The following is a 21918-nucleotide window of genomic DNA, read 5'->3' as shown; positions in this document are numbered from 1 at the left end:
TCTTTACATCCTAGGCCATCTGCAAATGCCCAAATGCCTAAAGCGCACCACCTGGATGGGACTTTATTTTCACTCACCTGTTTTACTTATCATTGTATTGTATTTTTGTGTGTTGTTACAAAAAGTTATTTGTAGTCCCTTAAGATGTCTCTGTGACTGAGACGAAATATTGGAAGCATTAAAAGTAGTTTTATTCTTTTCTCAGTGCCGATAATATTCCATTAAACCTCCAACATGAAAGCTTTATACAGTAAAATTACCATTATATCATTGTACCTTTTACCTCTCTGGGTTAATGTCCTCAATATTGCAGAAATTCTCTGAGTTGTGTTCACAACCTTTGCAATATGTCCTCTGAACTTCAAATTTCTATCTGTCATCACCCCAGATCCATTGCTTTCTCCACTTCTTGCAGTATAATACTTCTTCACACTCCACCAAGTGAGTATGAAGCATCTCATCAATGGATCCCAAATTCTAAACCTTACATTTAGTTGCATTAAATTGATATCCCCATTTATTTTCCCACCTTTCCAGCTTCTTGAAGAGCCAACACAGCAGCACTATTACTAATAACCCTCCCAAGCTTGACATCATCTGTAAACAGCTGAATATCTCCCTGTATTCTCATGACTATCATTAACCTAAAGATTGAACACTAATGGGCCCAGTACTGAACTCTGTGGACCTCATTTGTAACCTTATTTTCCTCTATATACAACTTCCTGATATACACTACTTAGAAAGAAGTCAACAGACACGATAGTGTGAGAAACAAACAGCCAAGGTGTCCACCTTTAGAGTAGGATATCCTTTCACTGTGATGACTGCAGAATTCCTATGTAGCATACTTTCCAGACCTACTGCAAGCAGATGTGCAAGTTGTGTGCTGCACAAAGGTGCTGTAAGGGGGGTGGGGACAAAATTAAGTTTTAAAAATCAGTTCTCCATTCCATACACCATCCATATGTGAGATTTCACTTCTTTCAAAACAAGTGCCCTATATCAATCCGTACATATTACACACACTGAAATTATCAGCATCACCAACATCTTTCAGGGAGCATATTGTTACAGCTCTGGGACGCTAAGTTTAAGAAGTATGAGCTGAGTTGAGCATTCTTCTATGCAGATACAAATCAACACTCTTCTGTCTTTCTGTTCTCTAAGTTAAAGCTTAGATCATCTGATCGTGATAGTCTTCACTGGCTCTGTGAAGGATTTCATTACTGTACATCTATTGATTGTGATCAGAGCTCTCTGCCTTTGTGGTGTTTGTGAAAGTATAGTCTGATTTTCAAGAACGATAAGTAAAAAAAATTATACAAGATTTTTTCATTTTGATAAATCTATTTTAACATTTACATTTGCTTGAAAATGTTTGTACATTTTTATCTCAGATGTCAGAGAGAAAATCAAAAAAATTATCAGGTGCACAGAACAAAAAAAAGAAAGACATCACAAAGGAGCTGAAAAAACAATTGTCAGGATGTCTAAACACATTTTTGGAAGCTTCAGGAAAAAGAAAAAAGACCAAAGAATCTCCACTGCGTCAACAAGGCAGCCCATCTTCTGAAAAGGTAGAAGAAGCAAAAAATCAGCAGAGTATGCCATTATCAAACTTTACACTTTCTTCTTCTTTTCTAGAAGTGATGGAAGAAACTGAAGACCATAATGTTTGTCAAAATTACTTCTCAGAAGATCTAGGTGTGTGGCCCAACATATTAACAATAAAACAAGAGACTGTCTAATTGAACATTCTCCTTGTCAAATATCAAAATGGGATTTTCCAAAAGATAATATAGAAAGAAATTTTTCTATCTCTTACTTCTAAATGGAGAACAAGTAACAAGGTTGTGGTTATTATACTTTGTTTCTAAAAATTTGATATTCTGTTTGTATTGTAAATATTCAAGGATGGCAAGTTGCAACTCACTAATGAATTTGGATGCAAAGATTATTAAAATTTTTAATTTGCCACTACTTATTCACTAGCTTTATTTTCATCATAAATTAGTAGTTTTCACCTTAAAATTACGGATTTATTTCAGTTATTATTATAACTCATGTAATGAATTATTTCAATGGTATAGTAGATTTGGTATCATCAAAAAAAGAATATCATGCTTAACAGGTTACTTACCAAACACAATTCTCTAAAATTTTTAATTATCTGAGCATATATTGTATATTTACTATTGTTTATTATTTGAATAAAATACTATCGCTGTTGATACTATTTTGTAAAATATATTATTGCTTATATGACTGTCTTTGTGGTGTGGTAATAAAAATTGTTGTACTTATTCCAGACTTTTCATCTAGTCTTAACCATTGTCCAGTTAAACAAAAAAAAAAATTATTGGGAGGGGTGGGGGGATAGGGTTGGCAAAAAACTTTTTTTAGAAAGTTGCCTTACATGTCAGCGGTGGTACTTTTCCACAAAACAGTCCAGGACCTCATTTTGTAGGCAAAATGAGGTCCTGGACTGTTTTGAGGCAGACCTCACCCGACATTTCAGTTCATCCCGCAGATATTCAATAGGGTTCTGTGGAGCCAATCAAGTGTGGTGACATTCATGTACACAAACCGCACATTTACATGGAAGAGGACTAAGAAGAAGAACTAAGAGGATGAAGACAAATCTCGGAAGAGGACTACATCAGGTCGACCGTCAAAAAGCATTCAGCTAAGGCTAGGAAATAGGACCAAGGAAAGCAGTCAGTAGAACCGCCACAAATCTTCAAGACTGGTAGGACTGTATATGTGTCTACGAATTTGTGAGTAGATTCTAATGTATTAATGTTGAGATAGTGATTAAGAAATGTATGTCCACTGAACGTAGCTTTGTTAAAATAGTTGTATAAGTCGCTATAAGAAGTAATTGAGACTGAAAATTAGCCTAGTATATTTATTAAGAAAAATGTTAGACAATGATATTGATTGTAACAGCCAGTAATTGCCTAGGTCCTGTAAAGCAAGTGATTCGAGCATTGTGAATTGCAGGTCTAAATTGTAAGGTTATGATTTAAGTTTAAAATAGGCATTAGAGAGAAATTGTTTAATGTGTATCATATTGTATAGTGCCTATGGTAAAATAAACATGTTTTGTTTGTTTAAAACTATTGCCTGATCTTGGACCATTGCACTGTCTCACAAGAGTAACTGAACCTGTGTGCTAAAATTAGAGAAATTGCCATGACTGACTATTTAAGGTATTATTTTAGAAAGTAATCTATTCTATAAATGTTATAACTGTTCTTCCCGTTCTATAACATTAGTTCAGGGTGGCACAGTCGAAAAACAAATTTTCCCTGAATTATATCGCGTGGGAAAGAGTTAACTGTAACCGTGAGTTGCCTATTCTAGAGGCCGTTTCACTAACTGCGCTAATACTTGTAGGAAGTATAAGGGATCACAAGCGGAGACTAAATTAACTTAAGTTAGAACAAAGTAAAGAGTACTTAACAGAGAATTAGAAGTTAAAGTACACATAGGAAAGATAATGGGAAAAGAGTAGAATTAATATAAAGGTGAAACAGCCAAGATATTGAGGACGAAGAAATAATAAAATATTTATCAAAATATTACAGTGGCATGATAAACAGAGGTCTGAGGCCAAACCAGGAAAAATAGGACCATACCATCACAGTGCCACCTCCGAATTTCATAGTTTGGGTTATGCACTCTGGTTAAGAGATGTTCATCTGGCATCCGCTACACCCACATCCATCCATCTGCTCGGTAGATGGTGTAGCATGATTCATCACTCCTTTCCAACTTCCACATCCCACTGTTCACACTCTTTGCACAACTGAAGATGACACTGCATGTTGGTTCAGGTAATGTTGGGGCTTGCATATTGTGGTCCTACCATGGAAACCCATGTAGTGAGCCTTCGTTCTGAATATTTTTGTGCAGATTCATATTGCAGTCGATGTCCAGAACTCTACATTCAATATGTCAGCTGACAAATGGCGGTTTTTATATATTATCTTTCATAGCACCCTATGGTCACAATTGGTGAGTGTGGTGGATCATTCACTGTGGGAAGCACTTGCAGTTGACTCTCTATGCTTCCATCTCAGTAGGGTATCACTGATCGCTGACCTGGGATGATCCAATTTGTCAACAATTTGCTGAACAGATAGGCACTCCATCAGTTCCCTTATCACAGCCATTTCACCTGGACACAGTTGCACTGGCTTATGAGCATCATATTCCTCCAATTTATACTGGCTACAAACACAACTTGTTACGTGGCATGGGGGGGGTGATGTCTATTGACTTCTTTCTTTCTTTCACTGCGCATTATTCCCACTTCCTATGCAGGGTCTGCTTGTTACTTAGATGCGACTACTTGTTAGTACCACTCCCAACCGACCTGTCGCCTAGTCTGCTGCTGGGAGGATATATTCTGGACTGTAGAGAGGTATGTTCATGGGGCCGGTTTGCCTGTTTGCCGGATGAAAAACGGCAGATAAACTGGCGGGAAAAACCCTACTGCCTGCGCCCAAGACCGGCTAACTTGGCTATGCCTGAGGAAGATCCTCAAGTTCCTCACGTCTTCGATGGGAATCGAACCTGGGACACTCCTTCCCCAGGTATATGGTTGCGAAGCGCAAAGCCACTACGCTAACCGCGCAGACCTGTTGACTTCTTTCTAAGTAGTGTATATCAGAAAGCTGGTTAGCAGTTGTATGTGTATAGGGAGGGGGTTTCAATTAGATATGTAAAAAAATAATTATTTATCTGCATTCAGTACTGTGCCTTTTTCAAATTATCTTACACTTATGATTCTTTTGTCATTTTTTCTGAATGGATCTTTTTGAAATGATTTGACTGTTTTTACCACATCTTGATATAGTATCACATAAATTACATATTGTAAAATGTTTTATCCTATGGAATTTACCTTAAAATACTTCACTGCTGCGCTTGGTGACATAATAGGCCACCATGACAGTTACTTAAATCTTATTAAAATTTAATTTGAAACATATCACTGACTAATGACTAAACATATCAAAGCATCTTGCTACTCACAAGAGACTGTGCATATAATTTTTTTTTAACTTTTTATTATTGTTCGTTTCTTAATTTTTCATTTATGAAGGAAAGTCAGTAAGCTAAAAAGAAATAAAACTATTCAAATGCAAACCTTAGAAAAGTTTATTTATGTATGTAGGTGTATGCAAACAAAACATTATAGATTGATAAATTTTAAAGTACACTAATAATTTGGCTCAAAAATACACTGATTACTCAATTTTTATCCTTAATTCATTTCAAAAAATGCCCACTAATCTCATTAAAGATACTGACAAAGCTAGTTACAAGATTGTAATTTGTAATTAAATATTATCCCCCAAATAAGCACAGTTACATAAAATGCACATTAGTTTATGAAAATGCAATCCAAAAAGCAAATCAGCAGATAAAACTAAAACAGCAATATGGGCATCATAAAAATATGAAAAAACATGCAAGCTAAGCAAATGAAAAAAATCATTTAATTATTAAATTGGAATTATTAGCACCACAACCAAATAGTGCACATTCAGATAATGCGGGGGGTATACTGATATAGCCTATATCAGTATACTGATATGATGATGATGACAAATATCATCATCATCATCATCATCAAATTCCTGCCATGTACCCTCAAGGGGTGTACAGGATATGACAGTACTACATGAAAAAATTACATCATTACTAACTTCCTATCTACAATTTTCCTCCAAATCAGTCTGTTACTTGTCAAGGCTCTAACATTATCAGATCTTATATTTCTATCGTCTAAGGCACTTTGTACCGTATCAATCCACCTATATCTTGGTCTTCCTCTGGGTCGTTTTCCTGCCAACCTGGCAGAGAACACTTGTTTTGCTAATCTTTCTTCACCCATGCTGTTTAAGTGACCATACCACCTGAGATTAGCTCTGCTAACGCATTCCTGGTTGTTGACAATGTCAAGTTCTTTCCTAATATCCTCGTTTTTAATATGATATTGCCATTGATGCCATCTGCTCATGCCTATAATCTTTCTCAGGACTCTCATATCTGCGGTCTCTAGCCTTTGGTCAAGTGTTTTACTTCTGACCCAGCTCTCAGATCCATAAGTTAAAACTGGTTCGAACACTGTCTTGTATACAGCTAATTTAGTGTTCCAATTAATTTCTCTCTTATTCCATATGAATTTATTCAATTGACTTCCTACCATACCAGCTTTGCTGATTCTGTTGTCTATTTCTATGTTTAATTTACCATCTTCAGTAAAAATCGTGCCTAAGTAGCTGAAATGTTTCACTTGTTCCACAGGTTCTCCATTCACAACACAGTTGCCTATTTTCATTGTCTTTGTCTTTTTATTGCTGACCTTCATACCATATCTATTACAACAGCTATTCAATTTAGTCACAGAATCTTGCAGACTTGTAGTGGATTTATTTAGAAGCATAACATCATCTGCATAAAGCAAAGAGCTGACATTAACATCTCCAATTTTGATATCATATTTAATACCACTTTCCTTCATAATGTGATCCATATAGATAATGAATAACAGAGGGGATAATGTACATCCTTGTCTCACACCAGATTTAATATTAAACCATCTTCCTGTACCTCCTTCAATTCTAACTGCTGACTTACAACTCAAATAAAGACTACATATTGCTTGATATAATGCCCCATTGACACCATATAACTGGAGCGTATTGAATAGCTTCTCTCTTGGCACCTTGTCATATGCCTTTTCCAAATCGACAAAACTTAAATACAGATCTCTGTTATATTCCCATGCTTTCTCAACTATTTGTTGTAAAGTGAAGATCTGATCCTGACAGCCTCTATTTGGCCTGAATCCAGCTTGTTCTTCACCAAGCTTTTCTTCCACAATTCTTCTCAGCCGTTTCTCAAGTATACTTGCATAGATCTTGCAGGAACACTCAGTAGGGAAATACCTCTGTAATTCTCACATGCAGTTTTATTTCCCTTTTTATATATGTGTACTATGAGAGCTCTACTCCAATCATCGGGAATTCGTCCCTCTGTCCAGGCTTTCTGAACTATGCAGTGCAGCCGCTCTAAGACTCTTACACCACCATACTTAATGTTAATAGATGTTAATAGTAAATACAGTATCAAACTTGTAAACATTAAAAGCAGTAAATGTTAAAAGATTAAAATTTAGAACTTAAAAACCATAAAGGATGAGAAAAGACCAATGTAAAGTCTTAAGAAGTAAAGACATAAAAGTACATGAAATATATTTAATATATATATTAAAAAAAATCTATGCTCATGTTCATAGAAACCACACCACCTTACATAAATATAGTTTTCAGTAGTTAAATGGTCATTTTTATTGGTTTATCAGTTTATCATTACATATTTTGTTATATTGCATTGTCTATCACTCCCGTGGGTTTCTGTATAATGTAATAGGTGCTGCTGTTGCATCAGAATTTTTTCTGCTATAAATAGACAGGAGCCAGTTTTTGCATTTTCATGCTTAGATCACTATGGCTAGTTATGAGCAGTTAACACCTTGCCAAAAAAGTGTGATTCGAGCTGTGAATAAAAAGGGCTTTTACTATTGCAAAATAGCTAAAAGGGTGCCTTGTAGTCAATCTACTGTGGTATTGCTGCTCAAAGGAAGAAAGCCACTGTCTACACCATGCCAAGATTGAATTCTAAAGTGGCTCTCCCTCAAAATTGCCATGTGTCATCCAGAGAACTGAAACAGGACTGAGAAGAACAAACAGGAGTTATAGCAAAGCTCTGTAACTGTCAGAAGACTCATTCGACAGGGTACTGGTAGCCAGGCTCCCTAAAAAGAAGCCCTTGTTAGCCAAAAAAATTGGTGCAGAGAGCATGCTAAATGGACTCATGATGAGTGGAAAAGAGTTTTTTTTTTTTCTAATGACAAAAAGTTTAACCTGCAGGGCACCAATGGCAGACAGTTCGAAGGTGATCAAGGTAAAAATTCAACTCTGCGACTGTCTGGTGTCAGCAATTCAAATTCTCAGCTAGTCAGGTTATGCATGTCGTATTGTAGTGTTGATCGCTTGCATTTCACAAATGGTTCAACAAATGCACAAGTGTACCAGAAAATTTTAGAAGAAGAATTGCTGCCTACAATCAGAGACTACTTTAACCGCAATGATGAACTGCATCTTTCAGGATGACTGAAAGATGCAGTTCATCATTACTGCATCTTTCAGTAATGATGAACTTCCCCTTGGCATAGGGCAAAAAGTGTTAACACTATTATAACCAATATAACACAACTGTTATAAAAGTATTAACACTATTATAATCCAAAAATGTACCATACAAATTGAGTTTAGTACTTGAAAAAACTTAGTTTTTGTTGCAAGTGAATAAGTGGTTCGATGAACACTTGATTCAGTGACTACCATGGCCAGGAAACATCCGAAATCTCAACCCCATTGAGAATTTGTGGTTCCAAATGGAGACTGAAGTACACAAGAAGTCAAAAACACTTCAGGATCTCCAAGAAGCCATTATAAGAATATGGAACATGAACTGACAGATGTATTAATCAGGAAATTGATTTTGTCAATGCCTTGCTGATACCAAACTATAATAAAGGCAAGAGGAGGACTGACAAAGTACTAAACAGCAAAAAAGCGAATTTTTAACTTTGAATTTTTTTGAATTAGTAAAACTATGTAGTTGAGCTAAATTTTGATACCAGTATTTGTTTTTTCAGTGAAAATATCACTGTCCACTCCATTTTGAAATATTTGCAAATTTATCAAGTTTGTTGTCATTCCCTAATTATGTCGCATCTTGTACTAAAAAGAGCCAAATATTAATCAAAAATAAAAATGTTATGTTACCTTCTTCATTACTTGCAACAATTATTGTGTTATTATCCTTTTCCAAATAGACATTCAAATTTAATTACCAAAAAAAAAAATTGTTACAGCAGGTGATGCAGTTTCTATGAACACGAGTGTATAATGAAAGATTAAATAGATTTATTATTATTATTCAAGCCTCCATGGAGTCAAAAAAACTCATTGTGGGAGGTCCTTCCTAAGAACACAAAGTCTGTCATACCACTCCTTAAACTCATTGACCGTTCTCGCTCTCACCACTCCATCAGGCAATGCATTCCACGGTTCAACCACTCCTCACCCTCTTGCTCACAGTTTCCTTTCGTAACTTCCAGGGATGGCCTCTTGTCATCACTCCTTCCCACTGTTCAACCAAGCAAAAGAACTCCCCAGTGTCAACCCTGTAACCACCTCTCAACAGTTTAAAAGTCTCAATCGTATCACCTCTCCTTCTTCTAACCACTCTAATGTGGACTGCAGAGTTCTAAGAACTCTGTAATCCACATTCCCTCAACCGATCCTCATAACTAAAATTGTACAGTCCTGAAACCATCTTTGTCATCCGTCTTTGTATCCTTTCCACGGTTAATTTATCCCTTTCAAATCCTGGGGACCAAATCTGAGAACATTAGTCTAAGTGTGGTCCGATCAGAGACTTATACAACGGAATGATAACCCTTTTATCTCTGCAAGTCACTGTCCTTCTCATAATTGCAGCAATCTTCTGTGTTACCTTCACCACCTTTACAATATGTTCCCTGAATTTCAGGTTTCTATCAATCATCACCCCCCCCCCCGATCTATTGTCTCCCCTACTTCCTCCAGTATAACTCCTCCCATAGAGTATGCAGCATCCCATCGATGTTTCCCAAACCTCAAGACCATACATTTTGCTGCATTAAACTGATCCCCCATTCATTTGCCCATCTATCTAGCTTATAAAATCCTTTTGCAGGGCTACCACATCTACACTATTACTAATAATCCTTCCCAGTTTCACATCATCCACAAACAACTGAATATCACCCTGCAATCCACTGACAATGTCATTGATATAAAGGTTAAACAATATAGGTCCCAGCACTGAGCCCTGTGGGACCCCACTTGTAACCCTCTGCCTCCTTGAAACTGCTCCACCATACACAACTCTCTGACCTATCAGACAGCCAATCCTGAATACAGTTGACCAATCTGACATCCAGACCCATGTGCTGCAACTTAAATATCAGCTTATCATGTGGCACCCTGTCAAATGCCTTCGCTGAGTCTAAGGAAATTGCAGTATATGCCTTTCCCTCATCTAATGTTCTTGTAACTTGATTGGTGTTTAGGCTTATACATTGATCCTCATGGTGTTTGATCTTCATAATGTTGTTTCAGGAAATTAACAATGTACATAAATGTAAACTAGATAATAACTAAAAATTTTAATTATTATTTCCTATATATTGCCAAAGTTAAATTGGCACCTTCTGGGATTAATACATTGGTATTAAACATGTCATACAGGCACACTTCAGTTACAAAGATGGAATTGGAGAGATACAGGCTGGCCTAATGTCCTATAATACTATTATAGATAATAAATAAATAAATAGATAGATTTATTTATTTATATCTCAGATTTTAAATTTTAAAATTCAATGGATGTTATATAGTCTGGATGTGTGATATCAAGACATATTTGGGGAAATGCAGTTTACAAAGCCTTGTGGAAGGAAGAGAGGGGGATATGATTGAGACATTTAACTCAGTAAAGGATTGTTATCAGGTTAATGTGGAAGAAATTTTTTATAGAATGGGGGGGTAGAAAAAAAGGGGGGGGACATACGTGGAAGTTGTATAGGAAGGTTTGAGCATAAGGAGTAGAGTTCTTTGCATGGAGAGTGGTTGGTGAGTAGAATGCTTTGCCAGATATTGTGGTTTATGCAGATAAATTGAATAAGTTTAAAGCATGGTTTGATGGGCTTTATATGTGTAACATTGTTTGCCTCCTGAAGAGTCTTTAGACTCCACAAAGATCTGGTGTTATTATTAATAATAATCACTAATTGGTAGTTTGTGTGTCTGTGTTGACAAAATTATCAGTCATTAAACCATCATTTAGTTCATTATATGCTGTCTTCATTCCTTAAATCATAAAATATGAGCAGCTGTTGATTCTCACCAGAGACCAGGCAGAAATCTTATGTAGACATAAACCTTTTCTTCAGCCATGTAAACTTATTATGATATCAAAATTGATGAACTTATTTGCATTAAACTTAAGTATAGAGAAAAAAAGCTTAAAATTCTTAATTTTTGTATAAAGAAACTATTAAAAGAAAAAAGAATCATTACTTAATTTTTTCCCTAAAAGGAGACTGAAGACATTCTTCTTAGAAATAGCTGAGAAAGAGAGAGAGAGAGGTGAATTGATGTAGGTGTTTGGAGGAGGCTTCAAGTTTCAGCATTCATATCCCTCAAGAAAATATGGCAAGCTTCTCTAGTACTAGGCACCATTAAGTAGAAAATGAATTTCACCACTACTTGGTTTATTTGACAGCCTTGGAAAGGTCAGAAACTGTTCAGAATCCACAGAAAAGACCTTGTTGATATTCTCCATTTCTTTCAGCATGCGTGTGTAAAAATAATCATAATTAAAATTCTGAATATTTTTACGAATTGTTTAGTTTAAAATGTTTATTAGTTTTAGTTTCATAACACGCATTGTTGGCACTTGCGATGTGCCCGTTATTGAAATTGTTTTGTCAAAAATGATATGTAAAGAAGTTAAAAAATTGATGTACTTACTGGATTTGATATTTGTATTACTTACATGAATTTTATTGTAATTTAAAATATTAAGTTTTGTGTTTTTATGAAGACATTCTCTCTTGTCGCTAACAGAGACAATGTGTGAGCCATTATTTATATTTATACCTAACTTCTTGCTTACCAGTTTCATGGAGTGCGCATGCTCGCCGAGAAGTTTGATGTGTGATTGACAGCTGACAAGAAATCATTCAGGAGGAATTTAGAACACGGGCCGGCAGATATTTAGGTTCGGTGCAATTTTTTATGTGATAGTCGGAAGAAAATGAATAGTATACTCCGAGAAAGGAATCGTGGAACTGTGAAGTTTTATTGTGGAATAAGTATGTGGATAAATAAAAGACAATATTGGTATATTCGTCTTAAATGGAATATTGGAGGAAACACTAATTGAAAGATTTATAGTAGATTCCGAAAAGGGAATCGTAGAACTGTAAGTTTTTTTTTTTATTGGAAGAGTTAAGACTGTCAATAAGCATTTAGTAAATAAAAGAAGAATTTGCTATTTACGTTCTAAAGGAATGTTCGAGAAAACTCTGATTAGGAAGTTTCATCTGTATTAAGGACGCTGGATTTGACTATTATTTCTACTGAAGAAAAGAGACAGAATTAAGTTTGGAAGAATTAATGTGTGCTACATAAGTGATGAGAAAGGATCCTGTAAAAATGAAGAATAGGGTCGTATATCTTCTGAAAAGGCTTTGACAGAGAAAGAAACTGGCTATGAACATTTTGTGATTGTGCAAACAAAGTGTTTAGTCTAGTCTTAAGTGCAAATTTATTTTTAAAAGGCCTCAAGTCCAATTAATTTATAGTTAGTTATGTCATATTTGTTTGAAGTGTATATATATTGTTTTTGTTATATTAAATGTGTTTATTTTGTATTTTGGTCTTGAGTCAGTGATTATTTGGATTCTGAAAGAAAGAGTTAAGATCATTGCACCAATTGGAGTGAACCCTTGTGCATATAATAATATGTAGGTACACTCGGAAATAAATTAAAAATAATTGTTAGAAAAAGAGATTGATTAAAAATCTCCTCTTTAAATAACAAAAATCACTAATTATTAACACGTGCATTACGAGTATTGTTAGTTATATTCATCGTTACAGAGATTTCAATATCAAGAGAACAACTTAAAAAATGGTTATTCTGCAAATTGGTTGTTGGATAATATACTGCACAGAATGTAATAGTAATGATAGAGCAGGCTTCACTAGCTGTCAGTAATGAAATAATCTTGCTGCCAGTTGTGGCAGTTAATGTAGGTGTACTGCTAAGACCATGATTTATAGAGGCGTCAGGCAAAAATTTCATGTGGATGACTTAATAAAGAATCCATTACTGTATATTCTCATCCCCCAAAAAAGTGCACTTAATTTTCCTAACAAACTGAGATTTTTCAGTTATGTCCTTTCTTTAAAGCTGATTTTTTTTCCCATTCCAATTTTCTAATGATAAAGGTATGTTCCTTGGAGATTTTATTTGTTCACAATTCCAGCTGGCTTTCCTTTTCCAACAGCACTGATTCAATAGAAGATGCTAGGTATTTGCTGCCAAAGTGATCTCACACAAACACTATTCACATGCCTAACAGAATACTGGATAACCTAACCATTCTTCATCATTGTAGATCTCTTGCCTCACTAGAGAACTTGAATATACTCTGGATATTGTATCCTCTTGATAATAACTACAATCTAATGTTTGTTTGTTCTACTATGGAGCAACATGGATATTCTTATCCTCATATGCCAAGTAGTTTGGCATTCATGATTTCTGTCTCTTTTCTTTGATTAGATTACAGTTTTCTGATCTAAACATTTGTCCTGTAAATGCATCAGTGAAACAGTTCTTATTGGTATAGAAACATTCATTCCTTGTTCTACTTTAATTTCTCATCCTTTATCTTTAATTAGCCATTAGCTGATCTCATACAGAGGCAGTAGACTTTCATCATCCTCATCATCAAATTCCTGCCATGTACCCTCAAGGGGTGTACAGGATATGACAGTACTACATGAAAAAATTACATCATTACTAACTTAATATCTACAATTTTCCTCCAAATCAGTCTGTTACTTGTCAAGACTCCAACATTATCAGATCTTATATTTCTATCGTCTAAGGCACTTTGTACCGTATCAATCCACCTATATCTTGGTCTTCCTCTGGGTCGTTTTCCTGCCAACCTGGCAGAGAACACTTGTTTTACTAATCTTTCCTCTCCCATTCTATTTAAGTGACCATAACACCTGAGATTAGCTCTGCTAATGCATTCCTGGATGCTGACAGTGTCAAGTTCTTTCGTAATATCCTCATTTTTAATATGATATTGCCATTGATGCCATCTGTTCACGCCTCTAATCTTTCTCAGGACTCTCATATCTGCAGTCTCTAGTCTTTGTTCAAGTGTTTTACTTCTGACCCAGCTCTCAGATCCATAAGTTAAAACTGGTTTGAACACTGCCTTGTATACAGCTAATTTAGTGTTCCGACTAATTTCTCTCTTATTCCATATGAATTTATTCAGTTGACTTCCCACCATACCAGCTTTGCTGATTCTGTTGTCTATTTCTATATTTAATTTACCATCTTCAATAAAAATCGTGCCTAAGTAGCTTAAATGTTTTACTTGTTCCACAGGTTCTCCATTCACATCACAGTTGACATTTTCAATGATTCTGCCTATTTTCATTGTCTTTGTCTTTTTATTACTGACCTTCATACCATATCTATTACAACAGCTATTCATTTTAGTCAGAGACTCTTGCAGACTTGTAGCGGATTTATTTAGAAGTATAACATCATCCGCATAAAGCAAAGAGCTGATATTAACATCTCCAATTTTGATATCAGGTTTAATACCACATTCCTTCATAATATGATCCATATAGATAATGAATAACAGAGGGGATAATGTACATCCTTGTCTCACACCAGATTTAACATTAAACCATCTTCCTGTACTTCCTTCAATTCTAACTGCTGACTTACAACTCAAATAAAGACTAAGTATTGCTTGATATAATGCCCCATTGACACCATATAACTTCAGCGTATTGAATTGCTTCTCTCTTGGCACCTTGTCATATGCCTTTTCCAAATCGACAAAACTTAAATACAGATCTTTGTTATATTCCCATGCTTTCTCGACTATTTGTCGTAAAGTGAAGATCTGATCCTGACAGCCTCTATTTGGCCTTAATCCAGCTTGTTCTTCACCAAGCTTTTCTTCCACAATTCTTCTCAACCGTTTCTCAAGTATACTTGCATAGATCTTGCCAGGAACACTCAGTAGGGAAATACCTCTGTAATTCTCACATGCAGTTTTATTTCCCTTTTCATATATGGGTACTATGAGAGCTCTACTCCAATCATCGGGAATTCGTCCCTCTGTCCAGGCTTTCTGAACAATGCAGTGCAGCCACTGTAAGTCTTTTATGCCACCATACTTCAGCATTTCTGGTCGAATATCTTCTACTTCTGCTGCCTTTCCACATTTGAAGCCTTTGATGGCTTTTTCTACTTCAAGTATGGACTGCATGCCTGGTCAGTGTTTTTTTATCACTGTGCTGTCATCACTGCTTGTTTCATTTAGCAGTTTTTCAAAGTAATTACTCCATACTTCAAGGATATCTTTTTCTCCCGTTTTCATGTCACCTTTATCATCTCTAATTCCTTTTACAGCACTCTTTCCTCCATTCTTAAGCCTCTTCAACAACCTCCAGAATATTTTGCCACCTTCTTGATATTTATTTTCTATATTCTTGCCAAAGTCCTCCCATGACTTTTGTTTAGCTAGTTTTACACACTGTTTAGCTTTCTTACATTTGTCTCTGTATTCTGTAAGAGTAAAAGCTGACTTATTTGCCAGGAACTTTTGATATGCTTTCTTCTTTTCCTTCACTGCCTCTTTAACCTCCTGTGTCCACCAGGGAGTTCTGATTTTTTTATCTTTGCACACAACCTCACCACATGCCTCTCTGGCAGAATCAATCAATGTTTTCTTCAGAGTTTGCCACTGAATCTCCAAGGTTTGATTCCTGTTATCAAACTCTTTCATTTTCTTTTCAATTATCTTTCTGTATTTTAGTCTACAGTTCACATCTGTGAGCTGCTCAACTTTTATTCGCTTTAAAACTTTCTTACATGTTATTCTTTTCAATTTGAAATTCAATTTTATCCTGCTCAAGACTAAATAGTGATCCCTTCCAATTTTAAATCCTCTTTACACTCTGGTGTCCTGCACCAGGGAGAAAACATCACTATCAACAATATCATAGTTGAGACTTTTCTTATTCCTAGCCTCTTCTCTCTATGTGAATTTGTGCACATTTTTATGTTGGAACATGGTGTTAGTAATAACCAGTCCATGTCCTGAGCAGAAATCCAACAGATATTTGCCATTATTATTAGCTTTGCTCCTTTCTCCAAATTTTCCCAAAATATTTTTGTATGTCTCACAATCATTTCCTACTCTGCTATTTATATCCCCAACAAGGACCAACTTTTCCTTTTTCATTGTGTCAGTTGCTTTTTTAAAGTGTCAAAAAATTCCTCCACTTCTACCTTAGTAGAACCTTCTGTGGGACCATAGGCACAAGTAAGTCTCATTGTTCAGTTCCCCATTCTCATATTTGCTCACATTACTCTACTTGAGACTGACTGCCATTCAAGAAGATTAGCCTCGTATTTTGTGTTGAATATTATGGCTACTCCTTCTTTTCCTTGATTGTCATTGCCTGAATATAACATTTTGTATTTATTGCTGAGAATGATCTCACCATTTTTGGTCTTTTTTGTTTCAGTCACCCCTATTATGTCGATCTGGTACTTATCTAATTCCTCAGCTAGCTCCATTTCTTTGCCATTTAGGCTTCTTACATTGATAGTACCGATCTTTAACTCTGGTGATGTTGAGTTGGGGTTTGTTTTCAGATTTTTTCAGTAGCTGACTTTGCGCTGTTTGCCCTGGTTCCCTGGCGAAAACAATGGGGGCCTTTTTTAACCGGGCGACGACCCAGCCGGCATGAAATTTTGTCATGTTGTTCCATCATTTTTTTTATTTTGGTTTAACCAATAAGAATACAATTTGGTCGGCTAAATCCCAAATTGCCAGCCCATCTTTTTTTGTTCAGTATCAAAGTAGATACCCAACAGGGTGCACCATGAGAAGGTGAGGATTGGACATTAGGTCAGAAGCCCTGGTCGGTTCTCCGCATTCCTTTAAAGGCTATGTGGAGGTCTCCTCTCAGTTATACAGCTTTACAATTTACAGACAAAAAATTATATTACTGGTGTAATAAGTGGTAGATGGTGTTAATGGTAGTAGTAGTGTCATTGTGTGTAGTTGGAGAATTGAGTAGTAAGGAAGACAGTGAGATATGTGTAGCAGAGTAGTGTGCCCTCCTCCATTGAGTCCTTGGAGATTTCACATGAAAGGCAACATCTCTCTACCATTAAATTACTGTGCAGTCACTCCCTTCAGTTCTTTCTAAAGTAATGGAGAAAACCATCAACACTTATCTTATTATGAAAACTGTGCAATTAATAAATGATTGTCACTATGGATTCTACCAGTTTTGATCAACAGAGGATCATTTCGCTTTTTGTCATCTACATTTAGTCTTATGCCATGGGAAAGTTTGGGGAATCTCAAGCAGTTGCATTTGATTGTTTTTGTTGCTATGGGCTGTTAGGTAAGCTCCTGTAATATTGTATCTCTTCTGCCAGTTTTCTCTCTGGTTATAATATTGGTCCAAAAAGCCCTGTGCTTTCTTCTTTCCAAGGGGGGATCCTGGAATGTTCTAATAAACAACTGGAACACAAATGATATTAAATCAACTGATTTAACCACAAGAAAGAACATAATAGTAGCAGAGTTATGAAGGTAGTTTATGTTTTTATTTCTAATATCTTTGTATGTTCTTTCTTGTGATTATATCAGTTGCTTTAATATCATTTTTGTTCTAGGGTTTTATCAGAACTTTCCAGGCCCTTTTTGTATGTCAGTTACCCTCTCTACTTTTCTGCTAATCCCATCCATAGATTGCACTTTTCTCATTTGGCAAACCTCTTTGCTACATAATCAGTTGAACTGCAGAATATTAGCTTCTGCATCCCTAAATCAGATTCTGATAATCTTGTTAATTTCAAGATTTCTGGTCTTATCTTTGAAAACACAGACAAATCTTTAGACAGACTTCATTCATGCTAACGGACAGATCACTTTTGAAACTCCATAAGTTTCAAATTTTTCTGCAGAATAATATTGGATATTTATTCTTTGTTTTCATAATTTTTGATGTCAAAGTGAATCCTTTTTAAAGCTCCTTCCCTCTTCTATATTAATATTATAACAATTTTATTCATATATATATATATATATATATATATATATCGGAGTTCATATTTACTCGGTTAATAATGTTATGAATATTAATATGGTTTAAATGACTATAACACCGAGATTAAAAAAGAATAAGTTTTAATCATGAGACACTACTAGTTTCGTTGAAAAATTCAACTTCCTCAGGTGTCCAATACAGAGAATTATATAAAAAATAACAGAAACATTGTAAAATAACAACAAGAGATCTAATGTAAAAATCTGAAGTACAGTTTAATAAAGAATACATGCTGAAATTCCAATTGAAGTAATCCAGGAGTAATACAAGATCATTTGTGAATGTGGCAAACCATACTATGGTCAGACTGCTAAATCTGCACTTCTACGTATTGAAGAACACAAAAGAGACATATCCTACAATAGGACCCAAGCCAGCGCTCTCTCTCAAGCCACATCTTTTTCTCTATAAACTCCGACAAAGGCCCCAACATCTCATAGACTGGTCTCAAATGTCCAATATACATACTTGTTATGATGAACTCGAGAGGATACTTGAATCTAAAGAAATATCCCTCTATTCAACCCATATGAATAACAGCCTCAGGTTCAATTTATCCGATGCACACATCTCTACTGTCCAATTTTGGCGTACTTGCGATAGCTCACGCACGTAGCTTACTTCAATTGGAATTTTAGCACGTATTCTTATTTAAACTGTACTTCAGTTTTTTACATTAGATCTGTTGTTATTTTACAATGTTTCTGTTATTTTTTATATAATTCTCTGTATTGGACACCTGAGGAAGTTAATTTTTTCAACGAAACTAGTAGTGTCTCACAATTAAACCTTATTCTTTTTTAATCTCGGTGTTATAGTCATTTAAACCATATTAATATATATATATATATACAGTCATGCCTCACCACTAGTCGTATCTTTCTGGCACCAGCTGCATTCACCAGTGTCGCACATGCTGTGAACAAGCACTGACGTGTTTCGTGCAGTCTCCATTCATACACGATTTTTATAGTCTACAAACCCTGCAATTGTTTAATGTTATGTTCTTGATAAAAATTTTATCACATAAAAAATAATAATGTTGCCCAAAAGAAGCAAGTCCGATTCTTCTACAGCTAGCAAGAAAAGAAAAACATTAAAAGCATACTACACATGGCGTTCGTTTGCAAGTCTGAATGAAGCTATGAGGCAAAATGAGCAATTGTCTGTTAAAGGGGTTTTGGAAATGGTTTAATGTTTTAGATGCTGTAAGGATTATCGGAGATTCTTGGAGTGTCTCTGATATCTCCGATATCGGAGACTCTTCGCTACTGAAGAGACCGAAACCTCAGATCCAGTTTTACCAGAAAAGCACATGACAATTGCAAAATTAACAGGTCTCAGCTTAATTAAGAAAAGTTCACAGATTTTGGAGGACATAGATTCTAATGAGGAATGAATTGTAGCCACAAGGCAAGGAATAAAAAAATCACTGGCTTGCTATGAAGAAATTTTGCATGACAAGAAAAAGACATTATGCCATCAGACGAATCTATTAGATTTTATGAAACCATCGACATCGAAATTACTTTCTTTTTTTATGTACGAAAAAATGTCTTTAAAAATATAGGTGTTTTTGTAAACCTTTGGTCCCAATTGTATGTTTGTATATATAAATTATATGCAAAATTATACCCCGAGTTACGCAAATTCGACTTGTGCGCTTTTCATTGGTCCCACCTACCCCGCAACTTCGGGGTATCTCTGTATATACACACACACACACAGCTGATTCTCTTTTTACATGGCTTTTTTTTTTACACGGTTTTGTAAACAGAAGCAATTCTATTTTTACATTGTATATTTTGATTTAACACGGTTCAAATGGTGCTTATTTTTAAAATTTCTGTTTGAATTCAGTTCTGTTAAAAGAGGTATTTCCATTATAATTATCATTTCCTAGTGGTCATATGTACTTAAACTTGAATTTTGGGGAACCCCTCAATGTTTTAAATATCAGGGATTACTCTATGCTACAGAAGGTAGACAAATGCCAAGTAAAACTTATATAGAAAAATCACAAAAAAGTGTTGGTGGCTTTAAAACAGCTAATGATCGTGTGACTATTATTTTGCAACAATGCATCAGGAGATCGTATATTAAAACCATTACTCATTAATCGATCCCTAAGACTGCAGGGAAATTAAAGGTGTATTTAATGGTTCCATCAATGTTTTGCTCCAGAAGTTAAACACTATTTGATGGGAAAAAAATTGGGACTTCAAAGTTTTATTGATTATAGACAATGTGCCTGTCCATCCTGTTTTAGAACACCTGAATGTGGAATTTTGTTTTCTGCCACCTAATACAACATCCTCAATACAACCACTGGACCAGAGTGTGATCACTACCTTCAAAACTTACTATATAAGAAGAACATTCCAATTCATTTTGGATAAACTAGATAAGGATAATTTACTGACAGTTATTGATGTGTGGAAGAAATTTTCTATTTTGGATTGCATCAGACTTGCTAAGTTGGCGTTATCAGTATTGAAACCATCAACTTTAAATGCATGTTGGAAAGCTACTTGGCCAGAATGCGTAAAAAAGAAAAACCCTGTACCTTTGCATGCAACTGAATATCCCAATACATTAGATTAGCACATGCAGTTGGCGGAGAAGGGTTTGATGATTTTTCGTCTGCAGATATTGAAGAATTGATGGTTGCACCAGGCTGTTAGTGATGACAAAATAACAGAAGCTGTCCATGAGAATCCTGATGAAATTGAAAAAAGTGATGATGAAGAAGAGATTTTACTCACTGCAGGATTAATTAAAGAATGGCTTCAAATGGCTAGTAATATTGTGAAGTCATTTCTTACACATGATCCAAATAATGAACAGTTTAAACGTGAACTGAAGGCATGTGGTGCGATATGAAGAATTATACAAAGATCTAGTCAAAACAGGATTTCAACGATTAATTACAGAGTTTGTGATAAAAAGAAAAATAAACTTTCAGAATTATTGGAAATTAGTGCTAATTTAGTTCCTTTTACTGAAGAAAACATTTTGCCATTGCAGTATGAACAGGGCCGCCAAAGTGTTTCAAGTGATGGAAGTGATTTAATTCCAGTCTCACACAAAAGAATGTGCCTGCTGTCAAAAAGTGACTGTGAATAAAATTGAACTAATATCAGTATGCATGGGTGTATTTGGACCTTTCCAGATGTATATATACATATACGTTTTTTTTTGAAAATAATTTAGTGTTCATATCGGGTTTTAACATCTGGAACCATTCTTCTGTTTCTTCATATGCACTGTATTTTTTATGCGGTTTCATTTACATGAAAACCATATTCCAGATTTTTTTTGGAACCAATCTACCATGTAAATGGAGAATTGTGTGTGTGTGTGTGTGTGTGTGTGTGTGTGTGTGTGTGTGTGTGTGTGTGTGTGTGTGTGTGTGTAAATTTGATATTTTGTAAAAAGTTGAGTATGTAATAGTTAAAACAGTAGTTGCACCCACAAAATGCTATAAACATTATTTCACTTATACTGTAAGCATGCTGGCAGTTGGATAATCTGGAAATCTTGCTATAGAGACAATGTGATACCTGATTCTCATACCAGTCAACACTAAATTATGTATAGTCTGGAAGTGAACTATATCGACTTATGGAGTTTATATACCCGTGGCTTGTATAGCATTCATAATTATGAAGTAAATACTGGGAGAAAAAAAAGGGAAAAAAAATAAAGAATTTAATAATAAAAACTAAATAATTTAATAATTAGTTTTGTGTGACAAAAATATTGTTTACTTCTTTAGATTGATACAATAAAATGCAAAGTATAAAATAGGTATTAACAG

General features: G+C 35.2%; 1 protein-coding gene across 1 annotated transcript in view; it reads left to right on the top strand.

Moving 5' to 3' along the window:
* The window catches only part of Snr1 (SWI/SNF related, matrix associated, actin dependent regulator of chromatin, subfamily b, member 1), a 286904-nt gene that overhangs the window by 195500 nt on the left and 69486 nt on the right, over positions 1–21918 (top strand). The window lies entirely within an intron of this gene.

The sequence above is a fragment of the Typopeltis vanoorti genome, chromosome 4 (assembly GCF_054136105.1).
Source record: "Typopeltis vanoorti isolate ZY-2024b chromosome 4, IOZ_Tvanoo_1.0, whole genome shotgun sequence".
In the NCBI taxonomy this organism is placed as follows: Eukaryota; Metazoa; Arthropoda; class Arachnida; order Uropygi; family Thelyphonidae; genus Typopeltis; species Typopeltis vanoorti.
This window is presented reverse-complemented; position numbering and strand designations above follow the sequence as displayed.